The following is a 14,228-nucleotide window of genomic DNA, read 5'->3' on the forward strand; positions in this document are numbered from 1 at the left end:
TAGGTGCATGTGCCTGAAGATGCAGCAGTATTGTGGCTGGGGGCAATGCCGGTTAAAATATTCTGGTTAACAGAGTGCCAGGTGATAAAGCTTCGTTGTACTAAGTTTGCCCATGCAAGTCCTATGGGCTCTCACTCATGTGAGTTCTTGATAACTGCTTAAAGTTCTGAAATTGATTTAGCTAGTTCCGTAAGTATCCTATGGTGAAGTTCATCAGGCCCTGCCAAATGGAGTACATCTACTTTATCTGTCTTGTTCCTTTCCCCTTGTGTCTTAATATTGATTGTGTTACGCATCTGGTCGCAACTGATCTCTTAAGTGAAGCCAGAATCAAAATAGACATAAAACCCCGGACTCCTTGATGTCATCCATTGTTAGCTCTCCTTTCCTGCTAAGTAACCAGATCCACACTTTCCTTTGACTCTCTCTTACTCCCATTGTATTTATAGAGACTCTTTGTATTGCTTTTTGTCCCAGGCTAGGTGTAACTCATTTGTTGTTTTAGTGTTTCTGATTTTGTCCCTGCATGCTTGTGCTTTTGTTATGTATTCATCCTTAGTGATATGTCTATGTTTCTGGCTTTCTATAGAATTGCTTTTTTGGTGTTCAGATCACTAAAGTGATCTTGATGCATCTATATTGGCATTTTACTATTCCTCCTATCTTTTCTTCACATCAGGATAGTCTATTGTGCCTTTAATATTGGCTCTTTGAAACACTGACAGATTTCCTGCCCTCCTTATTCCCTTAGATTTTCTTCCAATGGGATCTTATCTCCCAGTTCTCTGAGTTTTGTAAAGTCTTTTTTCTGAAATCCTTATTAAAAAAAACTTTTATTAAGTTATCAGTGATCTTGAAATATCATAAAGCTGCTTAGGGTCTGATTTGCCTCTGATGTCCGAATCTTTCTCCTTCCTTCATGTAAACTCTGAGAAAAAGATAGAGTCGTGAAGAACGAGAGAGATGTTTTAACTGTAAGGCCACTATCGGCCATCATTGTGCTGGGAAAGAAAGCAAGAAAGAAGACAAACGTGATGTCACCCATCTCACAACTTCACTGGGAAAAGGCAGAGGGAAAAGGACTTGAGTATGACTAGCTGTCTTACTCAGAGGATAGGGACAACTAGCTGATTTGTCTGACATCACAATCACACTTGCCTTCTCAGAGAAAGGAGGACTATAAAAAGAGAGGGGCAACAGAGGAATGCATATTATGTCTGTTCTTGTTTGCTCATCTAGTTTTTGTTTGCTCATTTCACGTCTTCAAATATTTTACAGCTCTGATCCAATATGGGCTGTTGCGTGCAGCCAAAAGCAGATTCAGATCAAGTATTTCATTTTATTTAAAAATAAACTAAGGGGCTGCATCTTGTTTGCAATGCTTGCCAAGCCCCTTCTCACTGGCCACTTTCATGGCCAGAAAGCCTGACGACATCATTCTGTTGCGCGGCAGGAAAACTTTTTTATACGTTACAGAGAGAAATAATAAAAATCACTTTGAAGACTAAGGTTCACAAGAAACATAACTATTATGTGGCTAAACAAAGTATGATGAGGCAAAAAGGGCTCTTTCCATGCATGGAGCTCTGCTCGTTCAGATCAGCTTTCAGGGTAGGGACCTACATTTAGGGGTAAGGAAATTAAATGGGTCTCCAATTATTTAGCTTTATCCCTGAAAACATCAAGAACTAGAAAATATCTTTTACATGTACTGTAAACTACGTGACCACATATATGAAATATAACACGATGTGGTATAAAAGGTTTTATCAGCATGAATTTGGGAGACCTACATACATCACCTGTTGCTTTCCCCACTTGTAAATCTCAATGAGTGGCAATAAAACCCTTACACTACATAATCTTCCCTTCTCAATATGCTACATGCGTCACAGAACTAAAGTTTTAGAGTTTAATTTTTTTTTTTAATTCTACAAAAACTATTTTTGTTGTTTCTGACCTGAAAAGCAAGATGTGCCAATTATGAGTTGGACCATGAAGAGGAGACACAAAACCTCTCTCTGTGTGTCACAAATCAGTTCCTCAAAGACAAAAGACAAACTAATGCCTCAGCAAGATGACAACAAAATCAAATGAGCTATCACCTGGTCAAGTAACCATTCTCTGGTAGAAAAAAGGGTGTGAATGAAAAATCTACATTTTAGCAATGACACAGCTGGAGGTTACTGTCTCCAGACTTTATCTCCTGAACCTCAGGTAGAGATGATTTTCAGAGAAAATGAGGACTATAAGACAATGAGAACAGATACACAAAAATACTCCTTTCTTTCTCTCTGTGCACAGCCTCAACACCACTTAAGTACGAGGAACGTAATACTGAACAGGGGGAAGAGTCCTGCCTGAAAGAAATCCAGCCAGGAAGACTGCTGAAACATGGTGAGAGAGGCATTAGCTTTGAATTAATTAAGCTTGTTCAGTAGATAGTAGGTGTGTTGTACCTTTTTATTTTCTTGTAACTAATATTGACTTGCAGTCCTCAATACTTGTAATCACTTAAAATACTTCTATATTTCATAAACTTGTTTTATTGTTTTATCTGAACCAGTGTTTTGATTGAAGTGCTTGGGAAACTCCATTTGAGATAACAGGTTTTGCACATATCATTTTATACTAATCTGACTTCATTTGAACTTGTATTATCCAGGACAGCGGTTCTCAAACTTTCTGGGCTCCGGAGCCCTTTACATATGTAAAAATGTATGTGGAGCCTCAGTGGTCCACTGATTGTATGTGTTGTACCTATCAATGTTTGCAGTTTGTCAACCTCGCGGAGCTCCTAGAGATGTCTCGTGGCCCCCTGGGGCTCCGCAGAGCACAGTTTGAGAAACACTGATCCAGGAGAAGTCTAACCAGTAGAAGATGCACATTTCTGGAAGAAAGCTGGGATTGGGAATTTGCTGGTGTTGCTCTGCAGTGTAATTCAAGAATTCTGGCCACAGTACTTATACAGTATACTCTGATAGTGATTTACACTACTTTTTTGTTTTTGTATGTTTTAGCTGGATCCAGTATTTACTTTAAAAATAAATATCACCGAATTTAAAAAAAAGATAAAACAGATGAAATCACTGTTAAACTAGATCAATTTTGTACTAAAACCCAAGACAACAATTGTGCACATGACAGTCAACTTGCAAGCTACACTTTTATTTTAAATAGGTAAAAAATAATTTCAACAATTACATCTGTCTTTGAGTTTCACTGCAAAATTTTGCGATTTGCAATTACAGTTTCATGTTTTAATTGCAAACAACAATACACTAAATAAAACTGAAAACATGTTTTCTGTAATCTTTTGGTTATAATGATCTTAAGAGTTAGCTGTAGGTAAATATTTGCAGACAGAACTGCATTTTTTAAGGATAGCGGTGTCCCTTTAAAAATTTCTCTGCAAAAACTTCATCATATTAGATGTAAAATTAATTTCTTTGTATTTACAAAGCATTTTGTCAAACAGCTAATGCACATGCAGAGTGCATAGCAGATTTTCAAACTGCAACTCTGCTGATTCAAAATGTATTCTCTCACTGCAAAAGCAAAAAAACATTTTTGGTACACAGTAAGGCCTATTGCTTGCAACTTTCTAAATACAAATACTATGCATTAGTATAAATCAATGTGGCCTAAAATAGGAAAAGAACAAGTTGAGACTTACTTAGACAAGTTAAATATTTTCAACTCAGCAGGGCCTGGTTAAATACACCCCAGAATATTTAAAGAACTGGCTGAATTGATCGCTGAGCCATCAGCAGCTCTATTTGAGATCTTGTGCAGGATGGGAGAGATATCAGATGATTGGAAAAGGGCAAATATAGTAACTATCTATAAAGACAGGAATAAAGACTACCTCTATCAGAGGCAGCAGCGCGAGGTTGGGGGGAGCAGGCAGATCCAGTTCTCATGGGGAGCCTGCTTAAAGCCAACACCGCACAGATACAGAGGCAGCAAGGGGGCGGGGAGTGCGTGTAAGTCAACAGGATTAACTGATAAATCAAGGGTTTTTGGCTAATCGTTTATTCAACTATACGCTAACATCTCTAATACTGTTGCAAAAAGGAGGAGCATAATTCTGGCATGCATTAGCAGGAGTGTTGTAAGCAAGTGATGGGAAGTAATTCTTTAACACGACTCAGCACCAATAAACCCTCAGTTAGAGCACTGAGTACAGTTCTGGACACCAAGCTTTGGGATAGAAGTGGAGAAACAGGAGAAAGTCCTGAGGACAGCAACAAAAATAACGAAAGGTCTAGAAAACATGACCTATAAGAAAATAATTGAAAAACTGGGTTTATTTAGTTTGAAGAAAGGCAACTCAAGCTAGGACCTGCTAATAATCTTCAAGAACGTAACAGGTTGTTAGTATGAGGAGTGTAGTCACCTGTTCTCCTTAATCACAGAAGAAAAGACAAGAACTAATAGACTTAATTGCAACAAGCAAAATTTAGGCTTGACAACTGGAAAAACTTTCCAACTATAGAAAATGCCCTGGAACAAATTACCTAATCAGAGTTCTAGTATCTCTGGAGGAATTTATGAACAAGTCATACAAACACACGGAAGAGATGATCTAAATAATACTTAGTCTTATATTGTTACAAGGGATTGAACTAGATGACCTACCAAGGTTCCTTCCAATCCTACAATTCTATGAGTCTATACTATACCCCAGTATTGTAGCTAAAGGAATTAAACGGATTTAATTGAATTTTGTTGATTAAGTATTAGTCACATATTTCTATAACTAGTGCAATATGATGCAAATAATGTTATTTGTATCAATGTACAAAAGAAATGCTGCAAGAAAAGTCTTAAGGGCCCAAAACTTCTCCTCTTTAAGTCAATGGAATTTTTGTTATTAATTTAAATCTAAATCCTCTAAACACTTTTATCACCATCTTAATCTCAAAATACTTGAATAATGCTGGTGAAGTCATTAGAATGCTCTGTGCTTAAAACTAAGCATGTACATACACGATAACAGGACAAGGGACTTCTGTGGGATTATATTATTGCAAAACAAATAATATAATACCGCTATAATAACATGTTTAACTCCTTTCCAATATAACACAGTCTCTTAATTTGAGAGTTTTATATTTCAGCCAGAGCGATACTATACAAGAGTCTAGATTCATTTTTTCAAATACGGATTTAAATTATTTCTTTTTACTACGGTTGTTTTTGCAATTAAAAGCTGTAAATATATATTTGAATAATTACATGTGTGTTAATTTGTATCCTAAAATTTAAGATGGAAAAATAAAGAGTTTTTGCAGAAAATTGCTTTAGGAACATTAAAGAAAAAGATAACCCTCAATCGAATCCACACCTGCCGTTTAAGCAACTGGTTACCACAATTTAAGAAAAAAATGCAAGTGAACAGTATATATGAGCACCAGTGAAATAGACATCTATTAAAACTGCCATATTTAATTGAGGAAAGTAAAGAGTTAAACAATTTATTGTTGTAAACTAAGGCATTTGGTAAATGAAAGTTCCATCAAAGTTTAATAACCAAATTCAAGTGAACACAAAGTAAAGGATTATATACTTTCTGTGGTTTCTATAATGGCTAATCTAATGACACTAAATGGAGTGTTATTGTTGATTCCTTTGTCTCTATTTCATAAATTAGATAAAGGAATCTGACAGTTACAGTACTTGGGAATTTTATTCTACTAAGTGATTTTGCAGGCATGACTTGAATAACTACTAAATCAAATTTCTTTCACTTTCAAGGAAAAATCATCAAATAAAATAATTGTACACAACACAATATATGTCTAAACAAATCACGTGTAAGAGTCAGAAGTTAGAGTGAAATGCATCATTGTCATGGATACAGAAGCAATCAAGCCAATGGGATATAAAGTGAGGGTAACACACAGGCCATTGCCTAGCCTCATTCTATTCATGGAACCCTCTAGAGCTCTGTGCATAAACGATGGCATGACATGACAGAGAGTGTAAAATTCATTGCTGTATAATTTAAGTAGAACATTTCTAAATCTTCATAAAAGTTCACTCTTCATCTCCTAAGAACTCAGTGAAGAACACAAAAAGCCAGCATCCCTAGCCTCCCGTGAACTCTAAGGGTACTTCTACACTGTGGCGCTATTTCAGGATACTTCCAATATCCCAAAACAGCTATTCTACATCTTTGAAACAAGCCCATTATTTCTAAATAACAGGCTCACTATTCCAACATCCCTATAAACTTTGTTCTAAAGCTTAAGGGATGTTTTGGAATAGCAGTTTATTTTGAAATTTGGCCAAATTACAAAATAAGATATTTTGAAATTAACTTGAAATGAGCTATGCAATTTGTGTAGCTCAAATTGAGTAGCTTATTTCGAGCTAACAGTGCAGTGTAGATGTACCCAACCTGAGCTGTCCAAAGACAAAGTTAATAGCACTTCATGTATCAGTTTTAGCTACTATAAAAATAAAGCCCTTCTCTCCAAATGAGATTTATGTATAAATCAAGGGGCTCTTCTCTGGCACTTGCAATGTTTTCACTAACTTTTGAATTTATTAGATGAGGGTTATGCTTGCTAGACATGGAATGGACATTTCTATCAGCTTTTAGAGATGCATTTGCTCTAACATGATAGTGAGGGAGGAGGGGCTCAATTATGTTAATAGCCTAGGAAGGAAGAAAATCTCTTTCCCAATTTCATTCACATAATAAAAATCTGAAAACTGTTCCATATGACAGATGAGCAATGTGAGCTAAAGCAACTTGTTCCGCTTGTCAGCGTCCAAAAACATACAGCATCTGTGATGACAATACTATAGAAGAATTGGGTCAAACACATGGTCACTTTAAAACAGAATGTCAACTATTCTTGCTACTTCAGAAATTGGATTCAGTAGCACTGCAAAAGCTATTAGATACTATTGTGATTGTGACAATATTAGAAGAATCTACTTGTGAGCCCAAAGATACCATTAAAGGTTTGCAGAAATCTCCAGATGATTGTCAAAAAACATGGATTTCCATCACAGATATCAAATTCTTTATGCCCAGAACAATTTAATGTGTTGTACCATCAGATCTGTTCTTTATTTTTTGAAGCAATACTCTCTTTTTAGCTGATGGGAATTCAGTGCATTTAAATCCCCACAGGTAATAAAAAAAGTTATTATACAAGTCGACAATTCACAAGAAACATGATAAAAATAAAGCAGCAAAATTCGAACTCATTCCTAGAATCTCTCATTTGTTTATAACAAAATAATTCCTCTATAGTTGACTGTTTCATGGGGAAGCAATTCCCCATTACTCAGTTACTTGTTTATGATATTACAAAGGAATATTAGTATGACCATTTTACTATTATACAAAAACATAGATTGTATTATAAAATAAACAGAAACGGAGCTGATAAAATTTGAAAAAAAATCAACTTTATTCCAACTGCCCCAGTTAATCTTAGAGGTTTTGTTTCCATTATGTTATGAATGAGTGTATATTTCCACCATATACAATAATACTAGTGGCAATCTGTTCATAATTCAAGGAATTTGGGGCAAGAAGTTGACAGCTGTGAATTTTATGCTGCTAGATGACAGATCTAAATTAAGTCTGTAATAGGAAGATGGCCCTTACCCTAATCTAAAATTTTATCATGAAAATATTATTTATTCGTGCACAAAATTACTTTTGCTTATCAAAATCAGCTGTCTTCTGTAACATTTTCATTCATTATCATTTCTCTACTCTGAAACTGATGAAATTGCATGTGTTCATGACAAACAGGGAATTACCTTCTATGTGTTTAATGGCCTAGTTTGGCTACCAGTCAGCAGGTGAAATTCAGGGTTCCTCTTCGCCTATTATGTTCTACATAGCTAATGGTAAGTGTAACTGCATCTCAGGACTCCCCTTCTTACTGGTGTATCAGTTCAGATTAGCCTCAGACCAAACCAAAATAACCTCCAGCTTAGGAAGAAATAAATTCCAATAAACTTTCATTCCTGGGTGCTGGGACTCATCATGTGGTTCCATAGATTCTAAGCAGCACATTAAAAAAAAGTGAAGATTGTCCTCCCTGGAGTACTGTTGGCCTCCTTCCCCACACTTCTTTCACTGCCTCTCTCGGGGTCCTTCTTCATCTGGAAGCTAGCATCTTATTGCCAATGTCTCATCTAGGGCCAGCCAAACCATATAGGCAAACTAGGCGGCCGCCTAGGCTTAGCTACTGTACCCCACCCTGCAGCAGGGAGCCCGTGCTGGCATTCCAAGCTCCTTCCCTACCTCCCAGCAAGACTGGATCATCAGCACTGGCCTTCCTGAAAGGGAGAAAGCCCTGAGCCTCACTGGACTCCTGGGGTAAACAAGCAGCTCCATGTGCTACTGCTGACCCTCCCTCTGGCTAGGGACCAGCAGCGCATGGATCTGCTGCCTGGAGATTTTCCCCGCTGCTCCCAATGGCCAGAGTCATGGCCGAAGTGAGAAGCAGGAGGTTGCAGACAATAGGAGCAGCAGGAGGTTGTACCCAATGGGAATGGCACTTGGGAGCAATGGGGGCGCGCAAAGCCAGGTGAACGCCACCCATCCCTCTCACGCCCAGACCCCACATCCTCATTTCCCTCATGCATCCTCTCTTGCTCTCGCACCCTCCCTCCTGGGTAAAGACCCTACCCTCAGCTCACTCCTGTACACTGCCTCAGGGCCAGACACCGTACCCCCAAACTCACTCCTGCACCCTCCCTTCCCTGACCTTCCAACCCTCTCTCAGTTTCGGTACCCTAACTCCTGGCCAGACACCCCACCCACAAGCTGCTCCTGCACCCTCCTTCCTGGCCAGACCTCACACTCTCACCCTGTCCTACAAACAGATGCTTAGCCCATTCCCTAGAAGTCCCCTCCCTGCACACTGACCCTCTTATTTTGGCCCCACTCCAGAACCTAAGAAGGTTCACAAATCTACTAACCATGGGACACAAAAGAATGAATTGGCCTGTGGGAAGCCCCGAACCTTCATTCTCCCTGCCTTCTCCACCTCTCCCCATGGGGCTAGAGCACCAAAGGAGTGAAGTACCTCAGTTGGGGACCACATCAATCAGGGTTGGGGGGATGTTTTATGGGGAGGGAGTGCCTCTTACTTTTATGTTGCTGTCAACTGATTTTTCCTGCAGATCAGTGGCCCCAACCCAAAAAAGGTTCCTCATCCCTGCTAAATGAAAAACAATGTTGAAACCTTTTGTTCTGGACATGCATTAATATTTTACTTTATTTAAAATGAAGTTTGGCAAACTAACGTGATAAAGTTAAATTGTTTAATCTAGTTAATTATTTTGATTAATAATATTTCCTTTCTTAATGGTTATATACACCCTCTTATGCTATAGCTCCAGTAGTGCAATATGAATAATTTAGTATTTAAGATATTTAGAGATAAGTGATCAATGGATATGTTTGAATTGAGCAGAGTGGGCCACTGACCAAAACATTGAGAACCACTGCTTTAAGTGATGCCAAAATAGACAGAAGTGAATATTTTCTCTATTTAAAAATATATTGTTCTCTCTTATGAACAAAAGTATGGCTGTGTATGGTAATACAGTTAAATCACATAGCTTCAAAATGGTGCCACTTGGGTTTGCTGCCTGGGTGAGGGGTCTGGCAGTTCAGTCGCTCCTCAGTAGCCCAGTGTTGGCCAGTCATACAGTTGAGTCAGCATTGCTCGCCACTTAGTGAAGGCCAGTTAGCAACCCCTCAACAGCTGTTCTGCTATGTTACAAGCTATGATCCCGAAGATGCTGTGCCCATGAAGAAATTTATATTATGCTGGACTTGAAAAATCTGGTAAGAGATTTTAACAAGATTATAAAAGGAGAATCATAAGTACTTGTAAGATTAAGACTGCATAATTATTGTAGACTACTACTGTTAAATAGTAGTGCCCTGATTTTCGAACTCTTGACTGCTGATATTACTAAATACCACTTAACATATACATACCTTTACATTCTAATTGCAATAACGTTTGATAATAGAAATTCTGGTCTTTTTAATTTTTAAATAGTTTTAACCGAACAGTGAAATGCTAAAGGACTTCAACATCCATTTCACTATACAACAGTTGCAACTGACCAAGAAGTTTCTGAAGGAATGAAGGAGTGAGGAAGCTTTTGAAAAGACACTAGTAGATGCTAGTGCGGAGGAATCTGAACTACCAACAGACTATGAATCAGAACTAGCACATATTCAGAGAAAGAAGCAACAGTTTACACACAAGACAAAAGATGACGAATCACTTCAGAATCCAGAACAAAAATTCACAGTAAACTTCTACTTTTCAGTCTTAAATACTGCATTCAAGTCAGTTAAAGAATGATTTGAGCAGATACAGCAGCTTGATTCAATATTTGGTTTCCTCAACAATGTGCACAGTTTGCAAAATAAGACTTCAAAACAGATATTAGAACACTGCTTGAAGCTACAGTGGGCATTACAACATGGAAATTCAAAAGACATTGATGCAGTACATTTGTGCAGTGAACTGAAAGCTATTTCACGACAACTTCCAAGAAGTCTTAAACCTCTAGATGTACTGAAATTTATTTCTGAACACAGACAGCTTTCCCAATATCCTCATTGGTTTTTGAATTCTCTTGACTCTTCTAGTTTCTATTGCTAGTGGGGAGCACAGCTTTTCAAAGTTAAAATTGATAAACATATACTTTTGTTCTTCCATGCTGAAAAAGAGAGGTGTTGGACTGACCACCATCTCAAGAGAACACAAAACAGCTTCAAAACTTTGTCTCAATGTATTGCCCAATTTGTGAAAGCAAAAGCACAAAAAGCAAAGTTCCAAAATCCCAGTCCCAAACAGAGCAATTGTGCAATGTAGCCTAGGACTCCTGCTGGTCTGAGGGGGTGCTGTCTGTTACCTGCCCCTAAGTTTGACCCCTTCCTGCCATCACTTCACCTTCTTTCCCGCATGACACTCTGCCCTCTCGAGCACACAGCTTTGGGAATCACTGCAGGGGAGCCTGGTGCTGCTGGGGAAGTGGAGTGAGTGTGCCCTTTCCAATGCACTCCACTTCCCCCATGGTTCCTGACACCACTTCTGAGTTCTTATGTAACCCCCTTTTTCCTCCCCGGGTTACTGGGGAGCAGGTCACACTCACAGGTGTGCCCGGGCACCTGGTGTTTTAACCCAAAAGAGATCCTGAGTACCCCAGTGCTGATGGTGTTTAGCTGGGGAAAGCCCTATCCACCCCCTTTCTGCAGTCCCTTGCTGGCAATGAATGTAAAGTGGCGGTGCCTCCACCTGGCTGGCCTTGTACACACACTGGTGCCTTGAGAGCCTCCAGGAATATACTCATTCCAACATAAAGCTGGATCTAATTCCAGAACAACTACAAATCATATACATCTAATAGAATACTTTAAAATAAACCATCTTTACTTAACTCAACAGGGATTAACAGATTAGCAAGGAATAGCATTAACAAAACACATAACAATGACTGAAGCTTATATAGCTAGACAACAGTTACTCCACCCCAGAGTGTGCACACCCTTAGACTCAGTCCCAGACACTTGCTTGCTTTGGCACGCTGATGTTGCAGCTGTAGGGAGGGTTTGGTCCAGGCTAAACAGCAGCTCTGTCCCAGGCAGCACTCTTCCAGCAAGGCCCAAACTTACTGCCTCATGCTGTGCCTATAGGAAGCAGCCTGCTAACTCCCAGTTCCAACAGGCATGTAGTAGCTGCATCCAACAGCCCCTGCACTGGGTCAATGTCCTTAGCAGCAGCCTGGCTCCCCCTTTGGTTCCAAACTGCAAGGCAGAGTCCCAGACTGCTAGGCCTCTTCTTCAAGCACATGGAGAGAGCCTCCTCTCTCTCACAAGAGTCCCTCCTCCCTCTTTTGTTCCAAGGGCTCATGGGAATTGTAGTCTGGATTGTAGTACACAGGGTCTTTTTAGAATAAAACAGAGGCCCCTTTAGTAAGGGGATTACACTTAGAAAACAATTAGGGGCAAATTAGTGCTAAACAGCACAGACCACTGAGAGCCAGGATTGGTGGCTATAAACAAACGTTATGGGATCAAGAGACACTTAACCATACCTATGATAAATGAAGATCTGACAAATTAAAATCATGCCAGACCACACATGTTGCTGTTCAACCTGTACTACCCCGTGAGCTATAGGAGAGGGTTTTAACATGCCCTGCAGCCACTATTTTCCAACCTCTGATAAATATTTCACTTGCATTACATGGTTTGCTTCTTTGCCCCAAAAAGTGGGAGTTCTCAGTAACGCTTCTTTTTAGCAAAACATAAGTTTAAAAACGGAAGTGTCATCTCAACCATGACACAGCATTGACAAGTCTTTCCCAAACTGTTTACAAGAATACTTTTTGATGCTATCCACAGAGTCGGTCAGATTTGGTAGGCTCACAACACAAACAGGGTAACTAAATAGATTTCAGTATCCCAAGGAGAGTTGTAAATAGGAATATAAAGTATTTTAAATACTAAAAAACACCTACTGAATTTAATAAGCTCTAGGGTAACATCAGATCCTTGCTGTTCTGTTGTATAACCAACATTTTAGTTGCCTGGCTAAATTTGTGATGATTCACTCTCTTTTAACATGCAACCATATTAAAAAGGAATTCAGTTTTCATTTCTAACTAAATACTTCCAACTATCAAACTATCTGCAATACTTTACTCAAAATAATTCATCTAATATACCTGCTTTTGAGGAAGTATTTAGTATAATCTACTTAACAGAAGTTCTCATTTGTCACAGATAAGCACCAAAAATGTGCAATTTTTAGTAATAATCAATCACAGTACTTCAATCTATAAACTTTTAAATATAAAAAGTAATTTCTCTCTGAAACATTGGTAGTATTATGGATGTATATGCTATACTAAATCATTTCATATATAATAGGTTTTCATGTATTGTGTGCATTGTATTGTACTGTTTTGTTTGCATTATATAATTGTCTTTTTTTATAGTTTAGTATAACAAAAAAAATCCATCATATTCAACACCCTAAGTGAATTATGAGAAAAATACATGTTTTTGTGTAATTAAAATATTGTCCATTATATAATTCTTAAAAATATAATTACTCTTTCCTTGCATTGATTTTTAAATATTTCTTTGATCTCACACATTAATATTCATTAGTCTTCTGATCTTGGAATAATGAGAATCCTGTGTTTATGAGAAGCCATTTAAACACTACTCTGAGATATTTTTCAGATTCAGACATCTGTCTTCAGTATTAGCCACAATTTATTGCTATGTCTGCATTCTTCAGCAATTTCTTTAAACTGCACAAAGTTTATTAAATACACTGTAAACAAAGTTACCACTTCAAACTTAACCAATTCTCTGCTCTATAAGACTATTTATAGCACTAACAGTGTGTTCCAAAGGAGAGAACAGCATATACACTTGGGCCTAGTCTACACTGGAGTGGAAGGTCGACCTAAGATATGCAACTCCAGCTACATTAATTGCGTGGCTGGAGTCAACATACCGTATCTTAAATTATCATCCACAGAGTGTGAGATATGCTCCCATCGGCTTCCCTTACTCCTTGTGAGAAGCAGGAGTCGCTGATAGGGGCGCCCTCTGAGTTTATTTAGAGCATCTTCACTGGACCCATTAAATCGAACCCTGGAAGATCGACTGTAAGAAAAGGGAGGGAGGGGGGACACGTGTAGTCAGTACGATTAACTGATGAGCCCAGGCTTATCAATTAATTGTGTAAACAGCTACATTTCTAGTGCCCGGTCGCAGCGAATCAAAACTCCAAATAAATCTGTCTCACTATGCATAAAGTTTATACAGAGTGAGCTCATAAGATGTTCACACTGTTAATCAATGAAAGAGAGATGCATAGTTGTTCCCTCCACCCACAGGTAACAATTATTTACATTGGGTTCATTAATAAACAAAAGTATAAAAATCAGGGCAATACAAGGCATGGGTGGGCAATAATATGACAGCAGTTCACTAGGGTTAGCACCTGGCAGGGAGCCACCACTTTATTTACCTGCACCTCCACACGTATGGTTGCTTGCAGCCCCCACTGGCCACTGATTGCCTGCTCCAGGGCAATGGGAGCTGTGGGAAGTGTCACAGACCTGGGACAGTGCTTCATGCAGCTTACAGTGGCAATCCATGGTTGACTAGGGATGTGAATGAGTAGTCAAGCAGTCAA

At 38.6% G+C, this 14,228-nt stretch overlaps 1 protein-coding gene and 1 long non-coding RNA gene across 17 annotated transcripts in view; one reads left to right on the forward strand and one right to left on the reverse strand.

Annotated features, from left to right (window-relative positions):
- FHIT (fragile histidine triad diadenosine triphosphatase) overlaps window positions 1-14,228 on the reverse strand; it is a 1,115,730-nt gene that overhangs the window by 1,080,370 nt on the left and 21,132 nt on the right. The window lies entirely within an intron of this gene.
- The window catches only part of LOC142830897 (uncharacterized), a 25,066-nt gene continuing 10,838 nt past the window's right edge, over window positions 1-14,228 (forward strand). Inside the window, exons 1-3 of one of the 2 annotated variants that reach the window (XR_012906426.1) lie at window positions 1-139; window positions 2,305-2,397; window positions 10,056-10,172. This is a non-coding gene — a long non-coding RNA (uncharacterized LOC142830897). Of the gene's footprint in view, window positions 140-2,304; window positions 2,398-10,055; window positions 10,173-14,228 lie in introns of those variants that run through there. The other variant, XR_012906427.1, reaches the window with a different exon arrangement.

The sequence above is a fragment of the Pelodiscus sinensis genome, chromosome 11, assembly GCF_049634645.1.
Source record: "Pelodiscus sinensis isolate JC-2024 chromosome 11, ASM4963464v1, whole genome shotgun sequence".
NCBI classification, from domain to species: domain Eukaryota; kingdom Metazoa; phylum Chordata; order Testudines; family Trionychidae; genus Pelodiscus; species Pelodiscus sinensis.